Source organism: Alexandromys fortis, unplaced genomic scaffold, assembly GCF_014885135.2.
Source record: "Alexandromys fortis isolate MF-2015 unplaced genomic scaffold, M_Fortis_MF-2015_v1.1 scaffold_5, whole genome shotgun sequence".
Lineage (NCBI taxonomy): Eukaryota > Metazoa > Chordata > Mammalia > Rodentia > Cricetidae > Alexandromys > Alexandromys fortis.
The window spans coordinates 25,754,082-25,782,038 of record NW_026067924.1 but is presented as its reverse complement, the minus strand read 5'-3'; the positions used below and the strand labels follow the sequence as shown (position 1 = coordinate 25,782,038).

The window sequence follows — 27,957 nt, the reverse complement described above, 5'->3', positions numbered from 1 at the left end:
GGGAGGCTGGGAGGAGGCGGAAACTTTTTTTTCTTATTCTCAATAAAAAAAAAGAAAGAAAAAAAAAACAAAAAACAAATAAATTTTAGGGAAAACATCATGAATAGAATGGCTAATAAGACAGTAAAAATAAGTAGGAATCCATGAGGCTCTATTTAGTAAGGCTGGTATTCCACACTAATGACCCTACTTATTCTTTCCATTATAGCCTAATGTCTAACAAGGCAGTAGAATGTGAAGACTGTGAACACTAAGAGACCGTAAGTGTGGAAAGGGAGAGCCGGTAAGAAAAATAGACCAGTGGCATCTCTTTACAAGGTTCCTCAGGGACAGTGAAGCAGTAGCCACACACTATGGTCCTGGTACAAAGGACTGTACTCCAAGAGCCATTATTCTCAGCAGCCTCCTCCACAACCGCCACAGCTCTCTTCATGGAAAACCCCGCTGAGAAAACAAACAAGAAGGACAGAGCACACGCAGAAGCCACAGATAATATCATGACCTGAATTAAAAGTCAGATGGAATTTACATGCGAAACTCTCTGGCTGCTAATGTGGGCGGATCGAGAAGTGGCTAAACCAAACACTGCTCGGCTGTTTCAGGTGATTTATAATTAACGTGTGCGGGGGACAGGCTGTGGCTTTCTGGTGTGAGCGAGAGCCTTGGGTTTGGCAACTGCTGGACTCCAGACATGGACAAAGCGTGGGTTCACGAGCTTGGCTCTGTTACCACCCTCGTTATCAGCACTGCCCACCTTGGGAACAAATCATGACTCATTTGGAAAATGTCACCCATTATGAACCACTGAATTTTATCCAACGCAGGTCCCGAGGACAATATTGGATGTTTATTCATAACAAGACAAGTTTAGGATCCGATGCTGAGTGAGAACTAAATCCCCCTTTCCTCTTAGTTTTGTGATGTGATCTACATTTTCCCTCTTTACCTCCCCGTTTCTTTTCCTGAACAACAAAGCAAATGAAGTAACAAAGAAGTGTGGTAATGGCCCAAACTTAATAACAAATAAAACACGGGTCTCCTGCTTACAAACTCTGATAGGCATATGTCTATCTAGCTATCATTCATCTGTCTGTATATCACTTCTTGTGTGTGTGTGTGTGTGTGTGTGAGAGAGAGAGAGAGAGAGAGAGAGAGAGAGAGAGAGAGAGAGATGTGTACAGTCTCAGATTCCTCAGTGTGTGTACAGAGGTCAGAAGACAGTGTGTAGGTTTTGGAGAATGAACACAATAAACACAGTTCCTCAGATTTGGTCACAAGTGCCTTTAACAAGTGAGCGATCACACCAGACCTATCTATCTGTCTTCTGAGACAGACAATTTTAGTATATAGTCCTGGATATTCCAATACTCTCTATGCAATCTAGGCTGGTCTGAAGTCCCCCTGCCTCAGTATCCCTAATATGCTGGGGTTCCAGGCATGCATTACCATGCCTGGCTCTGTTTTATTTTTTTATACGGGATGGCATATTCAATGTATCCTTGTAATTTGTAACTTGATTTGAATAATTTGCTGTCTTTTAAAAAACCTTACCTACCCCACATCAGACAGGGCTGATCTCCAAAATATACAAAGAACTCAAGAAATTGATCATCGAAAGAACAAATAATCCAATAAAAAATGGGGTACAGAACTAAACAGAGATCTCTCACCAGAGGAAACTAAAATGGCTGAGAGACACTTAAAGAAATGCTCAACATCCTTAGCCTTCAGAGAAATGCAAATCAAAACAATTCTGAGATTCCATCTCCTACCTGTAAGAATGGCCAAGATCAAAAACACTGATGACAACTTATGCTGGAAAGGATGTGGGGTAAAGGGAACACTCCTGCACTGCTGGTTGGAATGCAAGCTGGTACACCCATTTGGATGCCAGTATAAGTGATTTCTCAGAAAATTAGGAAACAACCTTCCTCAAGACACAGCAACACCACTTTTGGGTATGTATCCAAAGGATGCTCAATTGTGCCACAAAGACAAGTGCTCAACTATGTTCATAGCATTGTTTACCATAGCCAGAACCTAGAAATAACCTAAATGCCCCTCGACCAAAGAATGGATAAGGAAAATGTGGTACATTTACACAATGGAGTACTACGTAACAGAAAAAAAATAATGACATCTTGAAATTTGCAGGTAAATAGATGAGAAAAGATCATATTGAGTGAGGTAACCCCGACTCAGAAAGACAAATATCATATATACTCACTCATAAGTGGCTTTTAGTCATAAAGCAGTCATCAATAGGATGCGGGTAATCAGAAGCACATGAATGTCTTCTTGGAATAAAATCCAACTGCTCCAACATATTAAGCTAGTTAAAATGCAGACTTATCTCAGCTGTTGTCAGAGGCCATGAGAGTCACAGCAGGTGATGAGTGTTCAGACGTCAATTCATGAGAGGAATGGTTCTCTGATGAAGGTCATCATGTCCAGGCAAAGCCTGCAGGACTATTGACTCTGAAGACTGCTGCTCACATTTGCTGAAGCAGCCTGTGCCTCCCTAATACATGCACTGTAGTGTGTAATTTCATGCGATGTGACTATGCAGTCTCATGATTACAGCTCAGTATTATGGACACATATACCTGTGGGTGGCCAGAAAGATGACTTTTTATTCAGCGGTATAATTGTGATATGTAGAAAATATACTAGGACAAGCTTCATAACTAGATCTATTGTCCCACAAGGACTGTAGATACTTAAAAACCTGCTTTGTTCCTTCTGCTCAGACTAACTGAATACAATTAGCTCACTTTCACCTCAGATCAAGTTCAAGCTAGACTAGAGACTTTTTGTACATAGATCATCAGTTTAAAACTTTACAGCTGTGTACAAAATCAGAGTTGCAGGTGTCTAACCAGGGTTACTGCACCAATCACCCTAAGAAAAACATGCTTGCCGAGTCTAGCTGACAAAAGACCTATGTCTCAGTTTGTCATTGGGTACTTCACCACCAGGCTCTGATCACAGTCTTACTCCTGAAACCTTGTGTTGCCATGGTGAATGGCTTGGTTCCTTATTGTTTACCCTAGGGATGTGCTTTTGACCAGTGAGAGATAACTCTTGTAATTGTTTCATTGCTTCAAGCCTCCTGGAAGAAGAGAGTTTGTGGGCTAGAGGAGAGGAAGCCAGGAGGAATTAGAAGGACAGGAGAATCAGAATAGAAGCGGAACAATAAAGAGACATGACTGAACAACACATGTGTGAGTCTTTCCCCTCAGATTAAGAGCTATCCTGAGTTTCCTTTTGCTGCTCTGTGGCTTCTGACCCAGACACTGGGAGATGGTCTTGTGGAGCAGGCCTCTCACGCTATTGATAAGTTGTAGTGATATGGTACTAAAGAACCAGAAGACACTGCAATCTTCCAATGGCTTTTTACAGTCAATTAACAGCTAAATTTCCTAGTTTGAGGCTCTGTTAATATGACAAAAGCTGACTAAAAGTAGCTTGAGGAAGAAAAGGGTTTATCTGGCTTATAAGTTACAGTCTATCATCTAGGGAATCCAGGGCAAGAAGACAAGGCAGGAACCTAGAGGCAGGAACTGAAGCAGAGAGCATGGAGGAGTGCTGCTTATTGGATTGTTGGTTTTTAAATACAGCCTAATCCTGCCTGCCTAGGGATGGGAGCACCCATAGTGGGCCAGACTCTCTGACCATCATATTAGTCATGAAAATACCCCATAGATATATTCATAGGCCAACGTGATGGAGGCAGTTCCTCAGCTGAGCGTTCATCTTCCCAGATGTGTCAGGTTGATAACAGTTATCACAGTACCCTATGGACACTCATATTTAATGCAGGCATATTTTAGGCTGTGCCTTTTTCTGACAATGGACTGAAACTGAGAGACTAATTCTGATCACATTTCATATTAGCAACACTATGGACAATTTTCATTATAAAATTATACTTTAAAAACACATCTCAGTACATAACCACAAAAAAATAAAGTTGAATAAAGATACCTACAAGTGGAGAGTCTTTATGTTGTCTATCATGATGGGAAAGGATATGGTTCATTCAATCCACAGTCCACTGAGCAATGCAGAACAGAAGTAGATGCCATTACCAGTCATACCTAGACACACACACAAAAAAAATTTCCAAAATCAGCCAATAGGCATCAGCGATACCATTTTTATAAGAGCGTCTTTTCAAGCTGCATCATAATAGCAGTAAAAGAGTCTGATCAAAAAAGAAGGCACAGGAAGGACTTTCATTTATATACCTCTGTTTTGCCCACAGTGTGAAGTACAGCCATGAGAACATGCTGTTTATTTAGTCAGTGTAAAGTATGACTAAGAAGTAAATTTAGTGCAATGCTAAGTAAGATTAAGAAATGTTGTAGTAGAAACTTGCTACAATGTTTCTGAGGATGCATAAACTTACCAGTAAGAAACAAATTGCACAAAAAGCAAGCATATCTTCCCGATGAGGATTTGGTATGATCTGGGAATTATGCTAATTCCTATATATGATATTTCATTTAGTCTTGATAACAAAACTTCAGTGTGGATCACCATCTTGTTTTATAAATCCCAAAGACTGGGTCCCACATCCTTTAGAACATGCAAAGCGCATTTCAACCTATTTGCTTGAGTTCCATGGTCAGGAAGCACAAGTAGCAGATGTCAAAAATATCACATACAATGGAATAAACGACTTTATTAGGCCCTGTGGCTCTTTAAAATGTTCTATCCCTTGCTGTCTTAATGTGGGTACAAACAAAGCTCTGACTTCAGGATAGTGCCTACTACGTGTGAATATTTGCCAAGCGAATAGAAAGAATGTGCGGTACCCACAATCTTAGGACTAGCGTATAATTGTCAGGGTTTGAATTCACACTTATGTCTACCTCGTCATTTACTGGTCAATGTTATGGTCTTGTTTGAACACATGCCCAAGAAGGAAAAAATAGAATGAAAGTATTTGAAAAATCATTTGAATGAAATTCAAATACGCTATTCAACAATTACATGTTGGTTGTTTAAATTAGTTTAATTAGCAAAATCTCTTCAAAGACCAACGTGTTTAAACAATGAAATTCTACCAAGAGGAAACAATACACTCTTTTTCTAGATTAGATGCTAGCCTGTTAATTGACTGAGATACCTTCCATCATCCTGGGATGCCCAAAGGAAGGGCTGCAGGAATGCAAGGAAAATTGAAATTATCACAGTATATAGGGCTTTCTATAGGCAATCGAGAGCTGGGAAATTAGGAGCTAGGAACAGTTATTCTGGAACATAAGGAAACAGCTGGCTTGGAAGCTCTAATGATTCACCCATGAGAAAAGCTCAGTGCTGTGTGGTTCAGTACAGGAGAGGATAAAACTCAAGCCCACCATCGCCTGTTTCTGCAGTCTGTGAAGTAAGAATGGTTTTACATCTTTAAACAATTCATAAAAATTGCATAAGTTGTTTTATTTCAAATAACAGGCTGTGTGAAGTTTTACTGGGACATGAACATGTTTATGCACATAAAGATTCTAGTTTCATTTATGCCTCCATGAGAGAACTGTGCCTTTGTGAAATACAGTCTGCCCTGCTAGTCTAAACTAGCCATGCAGACATCCTTTGGTACCATTAGGGAATTTGCCCAATCCCTCAGTGCTCAAGTGGGTTGAAAGCATCTCCATCCGTATGACTTTACTTAAGGGCAAAGCGTGGACCATAACAAGAATGCCTAGACGAGAGAAAAACAAACAAACTTTGAGGTGAGAGTTCACAAGGGTGGGTTATATAGCAGACTCAGGATGCAGTCTTCCGTGTAGGGGTCTTTCCAATTAAAAGGCATGAAAAAGATAACAGTTACCTGAGCCCCTGCTTTGTGCTCTCAGCAAATGTGAGAAACTGAAAACAAGATGCCAACGATTCTTCTTTACTCACAGAAATGAATTAAGCACAAATAATGGAGAAGATGACCAAATGGCTCCCCATCCAATAATAACTCCAAGCAAAGGAAACCTGGGTTTGAGTTGGAAAAAATCTGACCCTGAACAAAATTTCCAGCATATATGTATATGTATATGTATATGTATATATATACACACACACACACACATATTATACACATATATTATTTTAGGGTCTTGAAAAACTGACTTCATTGCCAAAGCCAACGTCTATCACCTCTAGAACAGGGTTGCTCTGAGTGCTTCCAGCATGAGTGTGCAGGGAAAACACAGTGTGCTTTGTGTCATGTGATCTTCACTAGCTCTGTTCTCTTGGCTCTGGCTCCATCCCAGGCTCTTCTAGTCTTTTGCTACTGTTAATGCATCTGCTTTACCTACTATGGGTGATTTGGTTTTCCAATGTATAGACTTCTCCTGGGCCCCATTCCTAACTTTCACCTTGTGTCTTCTCTGAGCAGACTACAGCTTTTAGCTTTAGGCTTTGTTTAGATAACTGGTAAAATTGTGTTCCTTTGGAACTATAAACTCACTTGATTCAGAATTCTAATCCAGGAGGTATAAATATTTTGACACAACATTTGGTACATAAATTGTTATTATATCTCGTATCATCTCATTTTATGTCAAATAATGTTCTGTCTACGTGGGAGCTCAGGAGGTGGAATAACATGGAGACCTCAGTTAAATCCAAGAATCTATGTTAAAATCTAGGTGTGGTGGTATGTGATTGTAATTACAACATTTGGGAAGCAGATAAGGCAAGATTTCTGGGGCTCACTGAACAGGTAATCTGCTCAGTAAATTCCAGGCTAGTGAAAAACTCTTCTGAGAGAAAGAGAGCAAGAGGGAGGAGAGAGAGAGACCATGCGTGAGAGAAAGCACCTGAATGTACCCATAACATACTACTAGGACAACTCGTGGGAGTCAGATTCTCTCCTTCCCCCGTGTGGATCCTGGGTACTGAACTGAAGTCATCAGGCTTGTTGGCAAGCACCTTTACCCACTGAGTCATCTCACCTGCACAGTATATGGAATCCTAAAGTCTAGACACTTCCAGACAACAAACTAAACTCGTTCTCACTTTTGCTCTAAGCTGCTTTCCACAGATAATTCACTGGGTAAACAATAACCGGAAGCTGTCTTTAAAGATGTTTATTAGTTTTCTGAGACTTGATCACATTCACCATCCCTTTGTCTACTTTCCCCAGACCCAGTCCCACCACTATACACCCAGTTTTGTGGGTTTTTTTTTTTTTTGCTTTTGTTTTCAAAATCCAACAAGACCAATTTGTGCTGCCCAAATGATCTCAAGTGTGTGATCTTCCACTGGAATGTGGGGGGCTTGCTATTTGAAACAACAAAAGGGAGAGATCTATATGATGGCTTAATATCATAATAAACATTGAGGCTATGTTGATATGATGTGTATAAAAGCACAGAGTATAGAAGAACAATGCAGTCCTTTGCTGATAGATTAGTGGGAAGGCTGCGTGGCTGTCGATAAGCTGTTTTGAGTTCCTTGGTTTTTCTGAGAGAATAAAATCTGATGGAGCTCAAATGTACACTTAAAAAAAGATAACGCGTATAGAGTTCTACAATAAGTAGTAAACCCCCCCCCCCAGACCGTCAGTATGGACTCTCATTTCTTAGAGCAAGACCAACCTTCGTAGGAGATGTTTATTAGTCTATTTTTCCAAGCACAATGGAAACACTTAGAGAAAGATTTAGAGACTACTGAAGTGAAGTTTTATTTGAAAAGTAGTCATTTAAAGCACCTTTTTTACTTAGAATAGACACAGTTCACTGTACAGCTTCCTACCATCATAAGCAATTAGCACATTGTGATGCTAACTTCCTGCAAGTGAAGGTTGAATTATGCCAACATTTTCTTTGACTGTAACAAATGCCTGAGATAAATAAGTCACAGAGAACAAAAGGTTTATCCTGGCTCACAGTTCTGTGGTGACAATCAATAATCTGTCTTCCATGTTGTTTCTGAGCATATAATGGTGCAAGGATATGGCAGAGAAAATCTGCTTCTGTGGTCAAGTGAGAAAGACAAAGAGACTGAGGCCTTGCTGTCCTATTCAAGGGTGTTCCCTCACCGACTCCGGTTCCACTGGGTCCTGCTTCCGAAAGGCTTCAGCATTCTGCTGTAGTGCGAGGCTTCAGAATCAGTCCCAGCATCTGGGGCTGTAAGAGATACTTAGGCTCCAAACTTCACACTATGGCTCTCATGTGGTAAGTCCCCACAGGCTCATGTGTCTGTGATATTTAGTCCTCAGCTTGTGGTGCACATAGAAAAGAGTAGATATTTTAAAAACTGAAGCCTAGCTGGTGGGGGAGGACCCTGGGGTGGACCCTTGAGGTAGATCTCTGGGGCTTGACTCCTGAAGTAGACCTCCAACCTCCATAGGTATGCACACATGTGTGCCCACACACGTAAACATGTGTACTAGCACACACATGGACAAAATTTCAACCTACTGAAAGGATATTGAAGTTCCTATTGAAAGGGGGCAAGGGTATTTGAGCAGAGACGCGCTGTAAGCAGAGAGACACAGAAGGTCGGCCTTCTAGAAGACATCTCACTCGGCACTCATCCAGAACTTCAGACGTTCTTCTGAAGGAAGTTCTAACCCATCTGGTGCTGACTCGTGAGGGAAGCGATTCTTCTCTTATTCTTATCTCCTTATCACAGGACAAAGGTGCAGCAAACTGACAGAAGTCAATGTAATCAAAAGCACCAGGTCACTAAGAAAACACAAAAAGTTACCTTGACTGTGATGAGGGAAATGGACCATTGGGGAGTGGAATATACTTCTTGTTTGGGAGAGGTAGGCTCTTCCTCTCTGGATTACCTGTGCCCCAGAGTCTCACACTGGATAGTTCAATCATATCTAGAGCTTAGGAGGCCATGGAATGTGGTGATTCATCACACACACACACACACACACACACACACACACACACACACACACACAATGCTAGCTGGAGCTGGATTGTCTTGCACAGAAAGTTATATGGACGTTATATTTTCCTTCTCTTTGTTAAGCTTTTAAAAGCATGTTTCACTAGAGATAATTATTGCAGGTCTTTCCTTCGAGCATATGGATTATAGAGATCGGACTCAGGCTTGGCAGCAGGCAGATTTACCCACTGAGCCATCCTGCTGACTTTTGAAAGAAGTGTTTTACTACCTGGCCTGGATGGTCCTGGTGGCTAGATAGGAGATGCTAAGCGAAAGTGAAAGGTGAGTTTCACGAGAATGATCCAGGCACAGAGAAAGTAGGGGGTGTTTCCGAGATTGTTTAAAATTGCTTCTGGGTAGGGCTGTGGGTGTGTTTACGTTTGTAATGACACAGCTGCCCCTTTGTGCTTGTATTTATTGGCAATTAAACTTTAAAAGATCAGCCATACTGAAAAGTAACTTTTAAATATGTTGTTTCCTCTGGGCTGCTGTTCCAGTGGCCTATGGGGTTGAAATAAGGACAGTTAAATTAACTAGAGAAAGATCAGTGGGCTATTTCATATGTAACTTACAAAACAGAGCATCTCTGTAGTCTATTTGGATTTTACATCGAGCTCCAACATTATCTAATTGGCTTGAAACATCCATTTGGCAGGCAGAGGACAAAGGGCTCTCTTCTATGCATCAGAGCTGTCGAGGAGGTTCAGAGGCAGTCAAGCCCTTTCGTTAAGGGGTGAGGAGGAGTTTAGCTAATGCAGAAAAGGGGTCAGAAGTTTGAGAGAAAGGCCAGCAAAGATAACAGAGGAAGTGGCTTCTGGAGCATTTGCCTTGGGGTGGAGGAAAGGATTAAAAGTCGCTTTCAGACCGAGACCTATCATAGTCATTAATTGCACCGAGGATAAGAACTAGGTAAATTAAAGGAAAAGATGCTTGGGAAATCACCCTGAAAGGCTTAGCTACAAGCTCATTATTTTCACCGAATGCTTCTGCTTTTCTTTTCCTTCCCTTTCCTTTTTCTGCTTCTCCCTCCTCCTCCTCCCCTTTACTCTGTTCCCTTTCCTTCTGCTAAGCAAGAACATTGTCACAGTTAATACTGCTCGTATGCCTGCCCATGCCCAGCACTTGCGTGAATGCTTTATATGTTTATGGCTCTTATTCTCACAATATTCTAGTATCTTTGGGATTATCTGTATTTCATAGAAACTGGGGTTCATAGCCACATAGTCAGTGAGTCGATCAAGGCTAGAATATACACGACTCTGTTGTAAAATAAAATAATAAGCCCAAGGAGAACTACATGTAAATGGAGAAGTCAGTTCAACACGTTTAGCATGCAAGGTATTAGGTCAGGAGAGGTGGAACTTGAGAGTGCAATTAAGTCATCCACCAGAACACTTCCTATCAGGTAAATGTTTCTCAGTCTGTCAGTGGTAAAGGCCAAGTCGCCTGTGTGTAAACTGAGGCTCTTCCTGATATTGGTAACATTGATCAAATAATTAAACTCAGAATCTTCCTTTCAGAATAATTTATTTATGGAAACAGTCTTTTTGGTGTGAGGTTTGATGGGACCTTATCAACAAACACAGGAGTGTAAAACTACAGTTAAAATATAAAAGAAATCCCCCTCCCTAGAAAGCTACCCGGGTTCTTTTGTGTCAACTCTCTCCCGCTACCATAGCCCCAGCAGATTACTTCTGGACTTGCACTTCTTTCCAGAATGCCTTGAAAATGACGTCATATAGATTGAATCCTCTGGTGCCAGGCTTGTTTTACTCAACCTATGAAAATTAAATTACCAAAAGCTACTGAAAGATTCCATCGCCAAACTCCCCATCCTTTGGTTTACACACCCTCCTCCCCTGATGCAATACCACATGGCTTTAACTGCTGCATTTCACATTAGGTTCTAAAATCAAGAAACTAAAGGCCATTTTTCTTCTATACAACTAGTTGATCATTCTGCATGTTGTAAATTCCGTTATGCATTTTTGCATCTGTCTACTAATTTATTTAAAAATTTTCCTAAAGATCTCTTTTAAAAAAATTTCTTACACCTTCCCCATATATACACATAATTAAAATTTTCAAATGAGCTAAGGTCCTTGAAACTAAAGGCTGAATGGAAGTGCTGAAGTAGTTTTGACTTTCATCTGTTGACATCTGTGGACAGTTGCATTCTAACAATGTAGGTTGATGGAGAAAGGCAGGAAAAGATATACTTATCTATGCAAAGTCACAGATAATTGTTGACTTATAAGATACATGAGTTATGTCACCTAAAACAAAAGACAGAACTTTATATTTCCCCTTTTCTGAATTTGTAAGTAGATGGTGAGTCTTCAGAACAAGGCCTGCTGCCGGCTGGTGAACTGCCTTTTCAGGAGAAGTGGGGCTACATATATTTCCCAAAATGATTTCTTCATCTTTTTTTCTTTCTTGAAAGGCAGCCTTTGCCAAATCATTCCATCAGATACTCGAAAAAGACATCAGCGAGTTCAGAAGTGAATGGGAGGTGATGAGGGGGTGGACCAAGTATAGATTGTTCCCCCCCCTTAAGTCTGAATCAGCAGAGGAATAGCCAAGTTGGGTTCTTGGATTCTTCCAGAAAAAAAAGTATTTGACTTTGCCTCTTTCTCAAATTAAATTAATGTTCTTTTATTTCCCTCATTTACCTTGGCTGCACTAGGATCTGTGGGGTCTATTTGTAATGAAGGTTACTAGACACATCGTCGGTCATGCCTTGGCATTTGCTGCCATTAGCTCACGGATATAGGAAGGTAACTCATTCATCTGCCATTGCCACGTCCTGAGCCTTCAAACAGATAGATGGTCAAACAAAAGTCCAGGGTGAACAGAACCAACTCAGGGAAGTGTTCATCTCTTGTTGGAGAAGCATGGCAGGGGACTTATCCCCAGGTCTCTCCGAGAGTCTGACTCGTCCAGAGCTACAGGAATCAGGGCCTGTTACACAGAGGGCTACCTATGGTCAATGAGTCAGCAGCATGGGCAGGAGTGACTTGCTATAGACTCAGTGTAAAAGAAAAAAATGTGTCATGCTAAAATGTCTGAATGTGTCCTAAATGGACCCATCTCATCTCCAAAAGTAAATAACTATTGGGGATGAACGTTATTAAAGACTCCCCATCAACCATTTTTACACTTTTCTCTTAAGTTGCATTTCAGGCTGACGTGGGGCCTCACTTTGGGGATGGAGGAACTGAGCAACATGTATGAGCTCACGGGCTTCCATTCCGGGCTAAGCACTTGGCAGAACCTAGACATACAAATTACAGATCCTCATGCCCACCCTCCTACAAAGCAATCTTGTAGCAGGAGAAAATATTTTTAAAAGTTTGAGAACATGACTAGGGAGCTTCTTCTCTGCTGGCTAGCTTTCATAGTACCAGAAGGTGCTAGGCTGGCTGCTCAGGGAGAAAAGTCATCAACCCTGCAAGCTACAGTAATGACATGCATGGCAAGATATGCCGTGGAGGCAATAACGGCACAATGAGCCACATTCTGCTGGGATTTAAGATCTGCTCATAGGAGGAAAAACACATGTCTGTACTGTAAAACTGGCCCAGGATTCATAGCTGGGAAGGTCACAGGCCTCAGAGGTGAACCTACAGCCACACAAGCTCTAATACAGTAACACAAAATAGAATGGCATGGTAAACATTTTACAAATTCTTACACTGTAATATGAAGTTAAGTACCTTATATTCTGCATTAGTTACTTTTCTATTGCTGTGATAAAACACCATGACCTATGCAACTTATAAAAAGTAAGTGCTTAATTTGGGGCTCATGATTCCAGAGGGTTAGAGTTCATGACCACCATGGCAGGGAGCATGGCAGCAGACAGGCAAACGAAGTTCTGGAGCAGTGGCTGAGAGCTTAGATCTTAAGACAGTAGTATCAGGAGGCAAAGAGAGCTAATTGAGAAGGGCACAGGGTTTTGAAACCTCAAGCCCACCCCTAGTAACACACCTCCTCCAACACTTCCTAAACCTTCCCAAACAGTTCCACAAACTGGGTACCAAGTGTTTGCACATATGAGTCTAGGGAACCATTGTCATTCAAACTACCACAGATGAATTATATCTTTTCGTACTCAGAGGCTTCCAAAATGGGTTGTCATCTTTTGTATAGCTGAGGAAACTGAAGCTAGCATAGGTTAATTAAAACACCAGAAGCCGTTAGCTAGTAAGTGATGGGTCTGTAATGGAGTGTTGGCCAAGGGCTTTAAAAACTCAGAGGTCAGACCAATTAACAGACACAGGAGCTCAGTTCAAGCTTCCCGGAGAACTGTTTGACATTTGAACAGAGTCTAAAAATTGAGGGTGACAGTCCATCTTAAAGTAGAGTGCAAACACCCTAGACTTCAAGAGTAGCACTTGGCAAGGCCCACAGTTGTCTTAGATGGTCTGCAGTCTAAGTGGTGGTTTCAGCAGTGGCCAAGGAGAAGGCTGGTGAAGATACAGTGAGTGGAAATATGGGGAGGCGCAGATGGATGCTAATCTTTGATTCATGTGTAAAGCATTGCTTAAAAAAAAAAAAGAAGAAATCTAGTTTCTACAACTCTTGTACAACAGCTTAAGTTTTTAAAATTTAACATTCTAGGTTTGGATCTTCTAGTTCTGTCATCTATTAACTTTGTTACCTCGGCGGGCAAACTTTATCCAACTGATTTTTTTGTCTTGTTTTCATTTGAGAAGCCAGAATAAATACACTAATTCTTCTGTAGGTTGTTAGCATGGAATGAAATTGCATTCATAAAAGACTCACTATGGCTTGTAGATGTTCAAAGTAAACCAGTGAAAATCATTTTCACCACTGTGGTCTTCACAGTGGATGAGACAGACTTGTTTACAGTTGGTGGCAAAGAAAATGTAACAATAAAGGCCTCATAAATGATAGCGTTCAGTCCCTGGTTCAGGAATTAATCTCATCCAACTAATAGGCATGATATGAGGAGCACACACTTGCATTTAACAGCATCAAAGGTACGAGCGTAGTATTGAGTTTTTAATGATAAAGGTAGGGGGATGTCACACTAGCTCTAGAATGTACTCATATCAGGCCAGCTCTCATACTCACAGTGGTCGCATCCAGTGGGTAGGTGTGCAACTATGCCTGGTTACAGCATTTGAATAGTAGTTATTGTTCATACTAATATTAAAACCCAGTGGTTTGTGTGTGGTGCCTTAACCAGATTTTGTAGGTATAGAAGCAAGATTCAGCTGTACAAAACTGGACAAAAGCATCCTATTAGGGGGAGATGTGAATCAGGTTGATTACAGGGTAACCTAGGTCAGTAGCTCTTTCTTAGGGACTATTTCAATGTAGACAAAGACAGGTGGGATGAAGAAAGGTTATCGGTTGGGGTAGGATTTATTTTAGCATACTAGTTGTAAGGAAGGTTGGCAATTTAACTCAATTTAACCTCTTCCTATATTGGAAAAAAGACCATGTCTCTTTTCATTTCACTTTAAACCCAGCTAAGACTCCAGCTAAGTTCAGCCCAGGGTTTCCAAACCTGCCAGCTAATAAAGTCTCATGAGAGGTCTTGAGACCTCCTAAGTCTGAGCCCAGGGACTCAGCTGAAATTGGCCTGTCCTGAGCCTCAAGGGTTTCTGTAATATCACTGAAGGAAGGAGTTGGGGGTAGATAGGATCAAAATATATTGTTTACATGTATGAAATCACAAAATAAATTAGGAAAAAAAAAGTCCTTGAGATGTTGGAACCAAGTACCCAAAATTTAGGAACACTGGGATGGGCACAGAGTCGTGGGCAGTGTTCTTGTCTCTGAGTTACAACCCAAAGGCCTCAGGGTAAGAACTTCTACAACAACAGTTTTCTTAAACACATTTATCTAGTTTTGGTGTGTATTTCATGAAGGTTGAGAATGCACTTGGCCACAATTCACTGAACACTCTATCAATATGTTCAAAATATCCCTGTCTTAGGAGAGGCAGAGCAATTTTTCTAGTGTGGGGGTTCAAGTTCTGTAAGAGGGAGGGTGGCCTTTGTAAATCAAATGCCAGATTGCAGAAATGCACAATGGCAGGGATCTGCTTTCTGGAGGAGATAAATATAGAAGCTGTCAGTAAAACTGATATTTATTGTGAAAACCACAGAAGGCTCATTGCTAAAGAGACAGAGAGACAAGAGGGGAATATGTGAACTTAGCATGCATATATAATGCATAAAATGTGGTCCTTAGATCTCTAGGGATCGAGAGTGAATACAGAGAGGGGCTCACTGGACTTTCAAAGGGATAACAGGTGAGTCATATGTTTAGAAGTTTGGATGAATTTAAGAAAGTGCTCATCATATTAGTATTCAAAAGAGCTAAGTTATAGAACCAACCTAGGTGTCCAACAACAGAATAACGGACAAGGAAATGAGTTATATAAAAAGAACAGACGTTGTTCATCCCTAAAGAGAAATGAAGTTGTGGCATTGACAGGAGATGGATGCAACTGGAGATAACCAAGGAGCAAATTAAGCCATCTCAGCAAGACACCTGTTTTTTTGGATTGGTGGTCCCTGGTTCTCATACAGAGACATAAAGTCAGATGGGTATATATGATGTGAAGGTAGAAGTGATGCTGGCAGAACCATGTGGACTAATGAGAGTGAGGGAGGGGCAGAAGAGAGGGTGGGCAGACGTGGGCGTGGATACTGTCAGCGTACATTTATATGTATGGGCAAGATGGCTGAGTGTGGCAAGATGGTTCAGTGGGTAAAGTGATGAAAAGAGAGATCTCCTTGACTCCTACAAGCTGTCCTCTGTGCACATGCACATGTGTGTGTGCCTGTGTGTGGGTGCACGTGTGTATGCAGACACACTAAATATTGTAAAATAAATATCAACAAAATGATGAAAAAGACAATCTGGTATAAATTTGTAAGAAAACCTGGGACTGGGCATCTTGTCTATCAGCCCCACCCACAGAAATGACTTTCCACAAAGCTTCATAAGATGGACACGCTCCATGCAGCAGTATAAAAAATTTTCATGTATGGGATGAAATGGTGCACGCCTTTAATTCTAGCACTCGGGAGGCAGAGGCAGGAGGATCTCTGTGAGTTCGAGACCAGCCTGGTCTACAAAGTAAGTTCTAAGACAGGGCTATTACATAAGAGAAACACTGTTTCTTAAAAAAAATTCTTTTTCATTTATTAAATTGCTTTTAAAAGTTCAATTTTCTCACCTGACTGCTCATTTTCTGTTTTAACATCCATCTGAACTCACTTATCCCAACTTGTAAAAGAAAGGGTTTTGTAGGAATCCTCACATTGCTGAGTCCTGTGTAGTCTGTCTACTTCTCTTCCATCCCCTTTGAAATCTATGTTCCACCAAACACAAATGTGTTCATCAGCTGCTCCTAGTTGCTTCACAGATACAGTATTACTTGTTCCTGGTCATGCTCCCAACATGAAAATGGACTGAAAGACTTTTAGTGTTATAAGAGGATAAGAGACATGAATTGAGAATATGCATATGCATGATATATATATATGTATGTGTATATGTATATATACACACATACACACATATATATCATTTTCAAACACCAAGGACAATGGATTAAGACCTTATTTTTGTCTTAAACCACAACTGTCTCTCTGGTTATTTGCATTCATGAACTTCCCTTTAACTTTTAAACTGCATTTTCACTTGTAAAACATCACCATGAATTTGTTTGCTCCTGCACTGGTAATATATAAAGTAGTCTATGAACTGATCACCTCACTTGAGTAACTATTGCTATTTCAAACTGGGCAGTCCTTTTATCGTTAGACTTCTATTACCCCAGTTTTTAAACATCAAATCAGGATGAAAGTGGCCAGGAAGCTACTTCCATGGTCAGGACGCTACAGTTCCTAGATTCTAATTTTGTTACTCCTTCCTTAATGAGAGAGCCTCAGCCAATATAGAGGAACACATGCTTGGTTTATTATAGAATGTTGTAAGTCAATTAGTCGATAACTGAGCAAAGTGACTCAAAATAAATCACACTCTTTGACCCATCAAATACTTTTGGGGTATTGGGTTCTATGATAGGAATTAGAACTTCATGGGTGGGATAATGCATGTGTCCCCAGGGCCATGTGACAGGCAACATGGTATGGACACTATCCAAACACGCGCGGCAACAGGTGATCGTACTGTAACAGCTGCTGGGGAGAAAAACCCAGGGAAGTCTGATAAACAGTGGTGTGTGGAATGGCCATGAGCAGATATCTGGAAAAGGCTTTTCTGAGGGGGGGCCTGACAGCTGGAATGTGGAGAGGTGGCGGCAAAGTGGTCCAAGAATTCAGAATATGAACAGGTGCTCCCACCTGTGTCTGTCTCCAAGGCCCTGTTTCCACCACCAACCATCGAACAAGCCGCTCTCAGAAAAGCCCATTGACTGAAAGGTTCAGACACGGAGGCAATAAAAAAAAAGACAACTTTGTGAGATTTTAGCAGAATTGGCTAGTCTCACTTTGAGATCCTGAATTTATAGACAACGCGACGTGCCAAATGGAAGTGTCATTTGCAGTGCTTGACTTTTCTAAAAGTTACTTCCAACACATCTGTGGAAGGCAGGCTCCGAAAGCGCCCAAGGCAGTTCCGACACCACGCTGGGATCCAGAACGGGTGACATGAGACAGAAACCAGCCTGACATTTTCCTGTGACAGCATCTCATTTTTTCCACCACAGAATGCATGGGAGATTGCTGCGGCAAGCCAACAGACTGTATTTGAATAGCAGTGTATAGATATAGTCTGTGCTTGTATGTGTGTGTGTGTGTTCATGTGTGTGCATGTGTTTGTAGGCTTATCTACATGTAGAGGTCAGAGGTCAACCTCAAATGTTGTTATTCAGGAGCAGGCTGCCTAATTTTTTGAGCTGGGCTCTTTCACCAGGACTTGGACTCATCCATTAGGCCTGCCTGGCTGGCGGCTGAGTCCCAGGGATCCACCTTCCCCACAGTAGGACTGCAAACACACACTACCATTACTGGCTTTGAACAGGGGTGCTGGGGATCTGAACTGGATTTCTCATACTTATGTGGCAAGCCTTTTGCCATGGCCAGTCCCTTAGCAAGCCTTTTATACCTTGGAAACAGGTCCCACTATAGAGCTATGAAAAAAGCTAATGAACACCGTGGTCCCTGGATGCTGCATAATTCATTTCTCTTCCACACAGTGGGAAGAGCGTGAAGATGTGTTTTCCAGCCTGCACTTTGATACTGTTAGTTGTGGCATGCTTGGACTTAGTGCAAATAATCCTTCAGCTTCAGTGTCTTCATGTCCAGGACACTCACATTCTAGCTCTTAAGATCTTTGTGATGATTTCATGAGGCAGCATGGAAATCTCTGACTAGACACATTAAAAATAATTCTACCTTATCTTTTACAATTAGTCAATACATAACATTATTGCACGTTGCTTTCTAGAACTTACACAGATACATACGGTGATGGTCACAAACACTGAGAGCTCCTTGCCCTAAAACCAAGCTCACTCTCTACCCTGGAAAGTCGGGAAATTCAAAACCTAAAAGCCTCTTTGGGGGCATCGCGACACTTTGGCTTTCAGTGCTCCAGAATTCCCATTTCCTCATGTCCGTGTCTGCTATCTGTTGATGCACAAAACAACAGGTCCAAGCATGGTTACTCCTTATCCATTCAAGGGTTCCTATGGATAGGAATTTAAGACGGCGGGGTGTGGCTGCTTGAGGGTCTTTCAGACAGGCGTCCCAATGACCAAATATGAACTTGAAGGCATGAGAGGGGACAATGGGGACAAAAAGAGACATCCATAGGAAATCCTGTAGAATGTCAATAGCAGGTGCAGACACATGCCTAGACTTGGAGGGTTTAGCAGGGCTGTGATGGGGCTGTGTATCAGCTGTTTAGAGGATAATTATAAGTCTGGCAAGAACGTATCGGGTGGTAGCCAAAGGCTTCATCATTTTTACATAGCCTTGTCTTTCAGTGGAGTTTCTTCAAGTTTTTGGTGTCTTATTACAAAATGCCTGTCTCCCTCAGTGTTAAGAAATCCAGCGAAGGAAGATGAAGGCTGCAAAGCCTTTTGGGACACAGCTTGGAAGTCATACATGCTCAGATAATTAAGACAATGTGTTCATGTTAAAGGGATCAAAACATTGGTCTATTCTCTTCATAGAGGTGTTTCCGTGGCTTACTCTGAGAAGAGAGCTATAATGACTTTGGGGAGATTCTCAGGAGATAAAATTCTTCCTGTAAAATCATAAGGAGTGGAGATTGGATCATCAACACCCCTGTAAATGCTGGGTGTGTACAGAGGTCTGCTTAGAATAGCACTTGGTGGAGACAATGGATCCCTGAATTATCTGGCTAAGATAAGCTAGTAGAATTAGCAAGCTTTGGGTTCAAATGAGAGATTTTGCTTCAATAAAAGGGTGGAGAGCACTGGACAGTCGTGGTACATATTTTTAATCTCAGCACTCTGGAGGCAAGCAGCTCTCTGAGTTCAAGGCCAGCCTGGTCTGCAGAGCAAGTTTGAGGAAACCAATGCTTTGCAGAAAAACCCTGTTTTGAAAACCAAAGGGGAAAAAAAAGGTAGAGCAATAAAGGAAGACACCTAATATCAACCTTTGGCCTCTACATACATGTGCACACATGTTCATTCACCCCAATCTCTGTGCCCATGTGCATACACACATACATACTACATACACATTTACTCATGCACAAAAAAACTATGGTGAATCTAACAGTATCCAGTTTTCCCATATGCACCTCTTATGTTCAACAGTGCAATGAATTATTTTTTCTCCACAAAATTTCTCTGTAGCTTTGGTGACTGTCCTGGAACCAGACCTTGTAGACCAGGCTGGCCTCAAACTCACAGAGATCCACCTGCCTATCCCTCCTGAGTTCTGGGATTAAAGGCATGAGCCACCACTGCCCGGCTGAAATTTCATAACTTCTACAAAACACATACATCGAAGAAATCCTTTGACAACTTACTGGGATTCATATGGTATAGTATTTCAGCACCAGAAATCACTTCAAACACTTAGTGAATAACAAAGATGTACATTTATACTCTCTCTATTTATGGGAAACTATTATTATCATGCTAACACTTGCGGGTTGCAGAAAATTTTCTGGTACAGAAATCTTTCCGTGAATAATGACTGAAAGAAGCTGAGTCCTTGGAAGATGGAGAAACCAATTGTCTTAATTTTCCTTCTCTTCCCCACTCTTTCTTCGAGTTTGTGTGTGAGTGTGAGTGTGTGTGTGTGTGTGTGTGTGTGTGTGTAGATGTGTGTGGGTATATATGCACTTGGACAATGTTCATGTTAAGGCCAGAGGTTGGTTTCATCTATCCTCCTTGTTCACTCTACAGCTTGGTTTTATGAGACAGGGTCTCCCACTGAGCCCGGAGCTCATCAGTTAGTTGACTATCTAGTGAGCTCCATAGACATTCCTGTATTCTGCCACCCTCAGCCACTTCAACATACTGGTGTTAGAGATCCATGATTAGATTCTTGTGATTTTTACGGCAAGCAGTTTTGATTGAGACATTCCCATAGTTCCTCATTGCTTTTCCCTATCCTCAAGAAATCCTTTGACTGCTCATAGTCCCCACAGTCCTCAGTTCACTGGGGCCAGCGTTCTGAAAATGCAGGATATGAACAGGGTAAGGCTGGCTGACAGTTATCATTGGTTCATGCTGCAGAGACTGAGACTGTTTCCTGTGATGAGGGCACAAAGGAGGATCATCAGTCACTAGTTGAAAGCTGCAGTCTAGATTGGCTGCTGAGACCCGAAAAGAGACTCCTGGATGTTGCTACAGAAAAGTGGGAGGACCAGCTAATCTAGCTCATTTCAGCACAACCCTGAATAATACAACACATTCAGAAGGATTTCCTGCGTGTGTCTATTTTTATATTCTCTGTCAATCCTCACTCTTTTAAGTTCATATTGGGTCAAATGTGTTTTTTTTCCCCTTTTCTTTCCTATGTTTCATAGTTATGCAACTCCAAAAAGAGTGGAATTTTAGCAGGATCCATTTGCAATCCTTCCCAAGTTGGTGTTAACAGCATGTCATATATGTACAAAATGCCTTGGATTGAAGTTGCCTTTTGAAAGTCAACAAATGCCTCAGCAAATACATCAAAGTCTCTCTCAAACAAGGTCAATATTAGATCTGCTCAAGGGAGCTTCCTGCCACAAAGGTTAGAAGAACCTGGAGTGACAGCTTTTTGAGTTACTGGCTTGACTTAAATTATGACACACCTGTTATGATTGTTAAATACTGGTTTACTTATGGGTCGTGAAAAATTTCCATTACCAACCATTCCTGATATAATTTTATTTAAGGTTTTTAAGTTTTGTATTCTCTTTTTTGGTACAAAAGTATTAATACATTGTAGAAAAACAGATTTTTCTCAACAATCATTGGGCAAATATAAATATTTGCCTTTTTACACATGGGGCAATATATTTTGAGCCCCAGGAGGTAAGGAAAGTAATTTTTTTAATTCTGGGGATAGAATGCAGTGTCTTGCATATAGCAGGGAAGTACCGTATCACTGAACTGTTTCCCAAGTCAAAAATAAGTTTTATCTACATGAACATGAGAAAGTAAGTTCAAATGTCATTAAATTGAAAGGACAATATGTTATCGATAACTATTAGGAAAGCCGATTTAATTTTGATCAATGTTTAATATTTTCTGTTAAAAATCTCCAAGCTCACTGTTGTTTGACTAATTCCAAAATAGGTCCTGTTTTTTGGTGATGAAAGAAAGCTGACTCCTGCCTTGACCCAGCTAAAGAACTGTTTAACACATGAAACACTAGCAAAATAAATGTCAAAAAAGAAAGCCACATGTCTAATATCGAATAAAGAATTAAAACTTTGCAAGCTCATTTTGACAAGTCTTAGTAGACAAAAAGAAGCTATATTTATTGTGCTTATCTCTTAAAGGATGCTTTGTTTCAACTTCAATGTCACTTCAGCATCTTAGTTTAAATTCGGAATTTTAATTTAGCTTTCTGGAGAGAAAAGTCTACATAGTTCATTTTTTTTACTTATATAGAAAGGTATGTATAGCATGCTAAATTTTATAATATTTATATGGAACAGATAATGCTCAAGTTAGATACATTTGCATTCTTAAAGTAAATGCATATGCGGGTATTATTTTCAGCAGCTAATCCTGAGTCTAGTGGTGAAGAAATACTAGCCTTATCATTAATTGTTAGATAGCTATACTCAAAACAATCAAAGAAGTAAAGCCGAGAAAAAAAATGGTCTACTTTCCTTGTAAAGAACTGCCTGGGAAGTGAAAATAAAATGATGATTTTTCTCTTTGATCCCACCATCAGATGCTTTGCAAGCTTTCAAGTAAAAGTGTCAATTGAAACTATAAGGCAAGTCTTTATAATGCAAATTCCCTTAGTCCATTATTCTGTAGTCATACCCACCTTTGTATAAAAGCACTGAAGTAAATTCAGGAGAATTAATGGAGTGAGACAAGTTCTTGGTCCATGAGCATCCCAAACACTACCATCTGCCTTTGGGAGGAGATCTACCAGGAGCTAGTACACATCAGCTGACCCCTGATGACCTCTATGTAAAAGATTTTCTGCAATGATCCCACATAATGTTGTTTTCCTAACTGTAGTAATGCTTTAATTGCTTTTAAGACATCAAAAATCAAAGCAAGCAGCAACTTCTGCTGGTTTTCCTCAAAACTTTCAATTGATATGAACATATGGGCCATGCCTATAAGCTAAGGCAAGCAACTGGGAGGCTGATGCAGGAGAACTGTCATAAATTAAATACTAGGTCAAGTTATACGGTAAGTTTTACTCCAGTCTGGGATATAGTGCAAGACTCCATCTCAAAGTAAATTAAACATTTAAGAATTAAGAGAACAAGCCAGGCAGAGGTGGTGCACGCCTTTAATCCCAGCACTTGGGAGGCAGAGGCAGGCAGATCTCTGTGAGTTCGAGACCAGCCTGGTCTACAAGAGCTAGTTCCAGGACAGGCTCCAAAAACCACAGAGAAACCCTGTCTCGAAAAACAAAACAAAACAAAACAAAAAAAAAGGAATTAAGAGAACAGGAGGAGGAGCATAGAGCAGGAGGAGGATGAAGAAGAAGAGGAAAACAGGAAGAAGTAAGCATAGGGGGATTATCCAATATACAGAAAAAATGAAAGAAGCAATGTTCCACCTGGTTGACCAGTTGTCTACATTTGGCTACATTTGCATTTTCTGTCTCCTGCCAAGAACATCTAGTGGCCCAAGTTTTTATTTTGCCGCAGGATAGGAAGGGGGCTCTTAAAGTATAATAATCTGTAACTGATCAAACTTTGCTTTTGTACCCATCTGTTTAGAAGTTGAGAATGACGTGGGGGAATTAGGTAAAAGAATTATGTGAACATTGAACTTTGGCTTAAATGCATTCACCTGTTTCTCTTTTATGAATGGGCAAAAGTCGTCAACCTGTATTTACTATCCTCATGCAATATTTAATAAGTTAATTATGTTTGATTACTCCAGATAGTCTCCAAAATTTGCCTATGTATTCTTCCTTTGTGTACTTTAAAAGGCAATTAAAATGTGTGGAAATTGTCTTTTTCTCTTCAAATGCACAATTATGTATCCCTAGTTTGTCATATTTAATTTTTAAAGTAGAATGCACAAGAAAACACAAAGACAATAGTGCTTTCTAAGCTGCATATTTGCATAGTGATCATTTGCAGGACTGGAAAGATTCTGATTTTATATGTTAACATTTTCTTCACTCGGTCAAAAGGCAACTCCTTCATAAAGCCTGAAAGCCCCTGACTTGGTTGCTACAGACACTAGGTGGGAACTGTGTTCCTTCTATAATATACAAGTCCTGAAGTTCTGGGTCAACTTTCTAAAGTATATTAAGTTGCTAAGAAGCTCATGTCCATAACGCATCTAGTGTCCAAATGAAAACAGCAATAGCAGCTGATATAGAATAAACAGGAAAGTTCTGCACTGGATCCAGCAGAACTTTAGCTTTTGCTGAGGTGTTTATCAGCTGGACAAACTTCAGCAAATGCTTCACCTGTGTCTATTGCAGTGTTTGTGGGTGCGCCTTTATGAAGTTACTGGAGTCGGTGTTCTAAAAACAGGGCAACAAAACAAGACAGCAGTTGGCAATAACTTGATTTGGGAAGAGGTTTATACATACTGCTTCCTTCAATTCTCCCAGGAGTCCTGTGGAGTGGGGCCAATTGGTTTTTTTTTTTCTTCATTTTGGAGATTAAAAAAAAAAAAAAACAGTTTCAAGAAGTCAGAGAACTTCTCCCATGCCACACAACTGGTGGAAAAACAATCAGATTTCTTCCAGACTTTTAAATATGAGAGCATCCTGGACCTTTGATAAGCAAGTCAGACCTTGAAAAGTACCCCAAGCCAGATGCAGTACCATTAGCATTTACAAAGGATGTGGTCAGTGCTGGGTACATTCACAGACATCAGTGCTACAATTTTCATAATTGCCTTGGGAAGTAATTTCGTGCTCATTTTACAAATAGACTGGAGGTCTAAGGCTTTAGGTCATATTTTCACAGTTATAGAACTTCCTTGAAAATTCCTTTCCGTGTTGAGTTTACACATGGTTCTTGTAAATAAGTACGGAAACTGCCTCTAAGATTTTGGGCACCCTAGACCAAAATGGTGTGGGAGATCTGGATAAGACAGCAGTGTCTTATCTGGGTCTTAAAGACTACTAAAAGTAATTTCAAAGAAGTTGGAGAGACAGCTTAGAGGCTAAGAACAGTAAATGTGGTACACGTCTTTAATCCCAGCACTTGGGAGGCAGAGACAGGCAGATCTCTGTGAGTTGGAGGCCAGTCTGGTCTACAAGAACTAGTTCCAGGACAGGCTCCAAAGCTACAGAGAAAGCCTGTCTCAAACAACAACATACTTGAATTTGGTTCCCAGTTCCCATGCAAAGGGCTTATAGTCAATAGTAACTCCAGCTTCAGGGGATCAGATGCCTTCTGAACTCCACAGGAATTTGCATTTATGTGTACATACCTACCCACAGATGCACACATACACATAATTAAAAATAAAAATACCCAGGTGTGGTGACACATACCTTTAATCCTAGCACTGAGGAGGCAGAAGCAGGTGGATCTCTGTGAGGTTGAGGCCAGCCTGGTCTAGAAAGCAAGTTACAGGGCACCCAGGGCTGTTAAACAGAGAAACTCTGTCTTGAAAAACAAAACAAAAAGATGGAAAACTATTACAAATACATTTTAAAATGTAAGATCGACAGGGTGATAGTCTTACCATTCCAATCAACAAACAGACCAAACAAAGCTGTCATAACCCGAATTTCATGACTGATATTACTAAGGAACTCCAAAGTCTTCACTTTGCTTTGATATTAATAACCATAAATTTACCCAAGAGAGGCCTTATCACACAACAAAAGTACATAAATTTAAATTATAGTAAAATTTTAGACATTTAGCATGCTACTGAGGATAGAAAATTTTTAGTTATGGTGAAGTGAATAACTTATATTTTGTTTGATTTTGGCAAAATAGAAACAGAGTCTAGCAACTTCTATATAATTTCAGTCATTTAAGATGGAGATTTATGTTTGCATAAAAGAATGATGAAAATGGTTAAAGGCTTGTCACTTTTTATTTTTCACAGTAATTGTTTGTCTAGAACACACTCGAGGATATAAAACATGTGTTTAGAAAAATAAATGAGTTTAAGTCCAGAGAAATAATTTCCCTTGGCTTATGGCAGAGACACAAGACTCAACAGATCTCTGACTTGAAGACCAAATACTACAGAATTCTTTAATCAAAGCTACAATATAAAATATTATCTCAATACTATCATTCTTCCAGAATTTTTTAAAAGTGGTGTAGGAGGTCCTTCTGTTTATGTGTTGCTTTCATTGGTTAGTGAATAAAAAAACTGCCTTGGCCTAGTTGATAGGGTGGAACTTAGGTAGGCAGAGAAGACAGAACTGAATTCTGGGAAGAAGAAAGCAGAGTGAGGAGAGACGCCATGGATCCGTAGCTGGAGGCAGACATGCTGAAACTTTTCTGGTAGGCCAAGACCTTGTGGCAATACACAGATTGATAGAAATGGGTTAAATCAAGATGTGAGAGTTAGCCAATAAGAAGCTAGAGATGATGGGTCAAGCAGTGTTTTAGTTAATACAGTTTCTGTGTGATTATTTCGGATGTAAGCTAGCTAGGTGGCCGGGACAAACAAATGGGTCCTCTCCTCTAACACTCCAGGTCAAGTTCAGAAGCCAGGAATCAACGTGGAAGAACTGAATTGAGTGACGCACATGAGATACTTAAATTACATGCGTGGAAAACACTGAAACTCTATCTGTAACCTTAAAAAAAGAGTATCTCATAGAAGGTTCAAATCAGACCAATGACTCATTGTAGTGAATACTTGCAAGTAGAGATGTATAGACTAAAGGGTGTACTGTGTGGCTCACTGTGTCTCCTTTCTTTTTCTTTTCTTTTAAATCTTATTTTGTTTTATCTTGCGGGGTGGCGAGGCAGTTGTCAGGGCAGAGGGCAATATGAAGGGGCAGGGAGATGAGTGAGATGGAGATATGTGGTGTGAAATCCACAAAGGATAAATGAAAAGTTAAATTAGACAAAATAGGTATCTCATGAAAACAGGAAGTTACATCACTGAGAGCTGAAGCAAGATGATTGGCTGCTCACTGCTCCTTTTCAGTTTTTGTATCAGAAGTCTTAGTTCATGTGGGACTGTGAGAAAATGAGAAAAAGGATATATAGATAGAGACAGAAGGCATGGAACTGGGTTCATTTATAATGAGTCTCATATTTAATGTAGACAATACAAATAATAATGATCCTAGATCTCCTGGAACCTTAACAAGGTTATAATGTGTCAGGTCAAAGTCAATCATTTTCCTGCACACCAGCAATAAACAAGAGAGATTTGTATCTAAAACACATGACTGCTTACAACAGTTGGATCACAAAAAGTAAAATTAGCAGAATAGATGTAATATCTATAAATTCCAGTAAAGAAAAGAAAATAACTAACTAATGGAGAGACAACTTGATACTGTTCAGCCATCGTAATTTTATTTTACCACCCTCATGCATACACTCAATGCCATGTCAACCAGAATCTTAGAGGGTCATTTTATGGTACTGAGAAACATGATTTCATCATATGGAGAAGTAAAAGACTAAGACTATCTAACTTCTGAAGAATGGGGTTGGAGGATTAATAGAACTGATCACATACCACGCTATAAAGCTACCAATCAAGGCGAGGTATTGTTGAAAGAACAGATCTGTATGTGCTGCGGAGCACATACCTGATTCAGGAGTGTCACCCAAACTATGCAAAGCACTCTGAAGGGCCAGCTGTAAGAAAACAGTTAGAAAAATTATCTGGTTAAAACAGGACAAATAGCTGACAAGACTCCTGAATCAAGGCGATGTGCAAATGGAAATCAGATTCAACATAACATGATATTAAGGAAGAAATACTTAGGGGCTGGAGAGAGAGCTCATTGGTGTAGAGCACTTCTTTCTCTTACAGACGACCTGCAGTTTGGTTCCCAGCAGCCATACAGTGGCTCACAACCATTCACATCTCCCTTCCAAGGAATTTGACTCTCCCTTCTGACCACAGGTGGTGAAATACGTAATTCCATCCAAACACCAGTACGTATACAAATAAGACAAAAATTTAAAAAGAATTTAAAAATTAAACAACAGAAGACACACCTAATAGGACAACCCGCATCTAAGACACGAACATCACAAAATGCCAATTACAATCTGGAACAATGGAGAATTGCTGGTGGAAATTCAAATTGCTCAGCCTACGGTGAACAGAACTTCACAATGTTTTACAAAATTAAATACAGCCTAACCATATGATCTAGCAATCACACTCCTTGGCACTTACCCAAATCAGGAAAAACTTAGGTCCCTGTGAAGTAGCACACAGATGTTTATACATACATATAT

The 27,957-nt window shown here is 40.3% G+C and overlaps 1 protein-coding gene across 3 annotated transcripts in view; it reads right to left on the bottom strand.

The window, feature by feature from the left end:
- Chrm3 (cholinergic receptor muscarinic 3) overlaps nucleotides 1–27,957 on the bottom strand; it is a 446,349-nt gene that overhangs the window by 327,101 nt on the left and 91,291 nt on the right. The window contains exon 2 of one of the 3 annotated variants that reach the window (XM_050142311.1): nucleotides 3,992–4,100. The exons of the other annotated variants lie outside the window; for them this stretch is intronic. The gene's annotated coding sequence lies outside the window, so the exon portion shown is untranslated. The remainder of the gene's footprint in view (nucleotides 1–3,991; nucleotides 4,101–27,957) is intronic. 3 annotated transcript variants of the gene reach the window in all.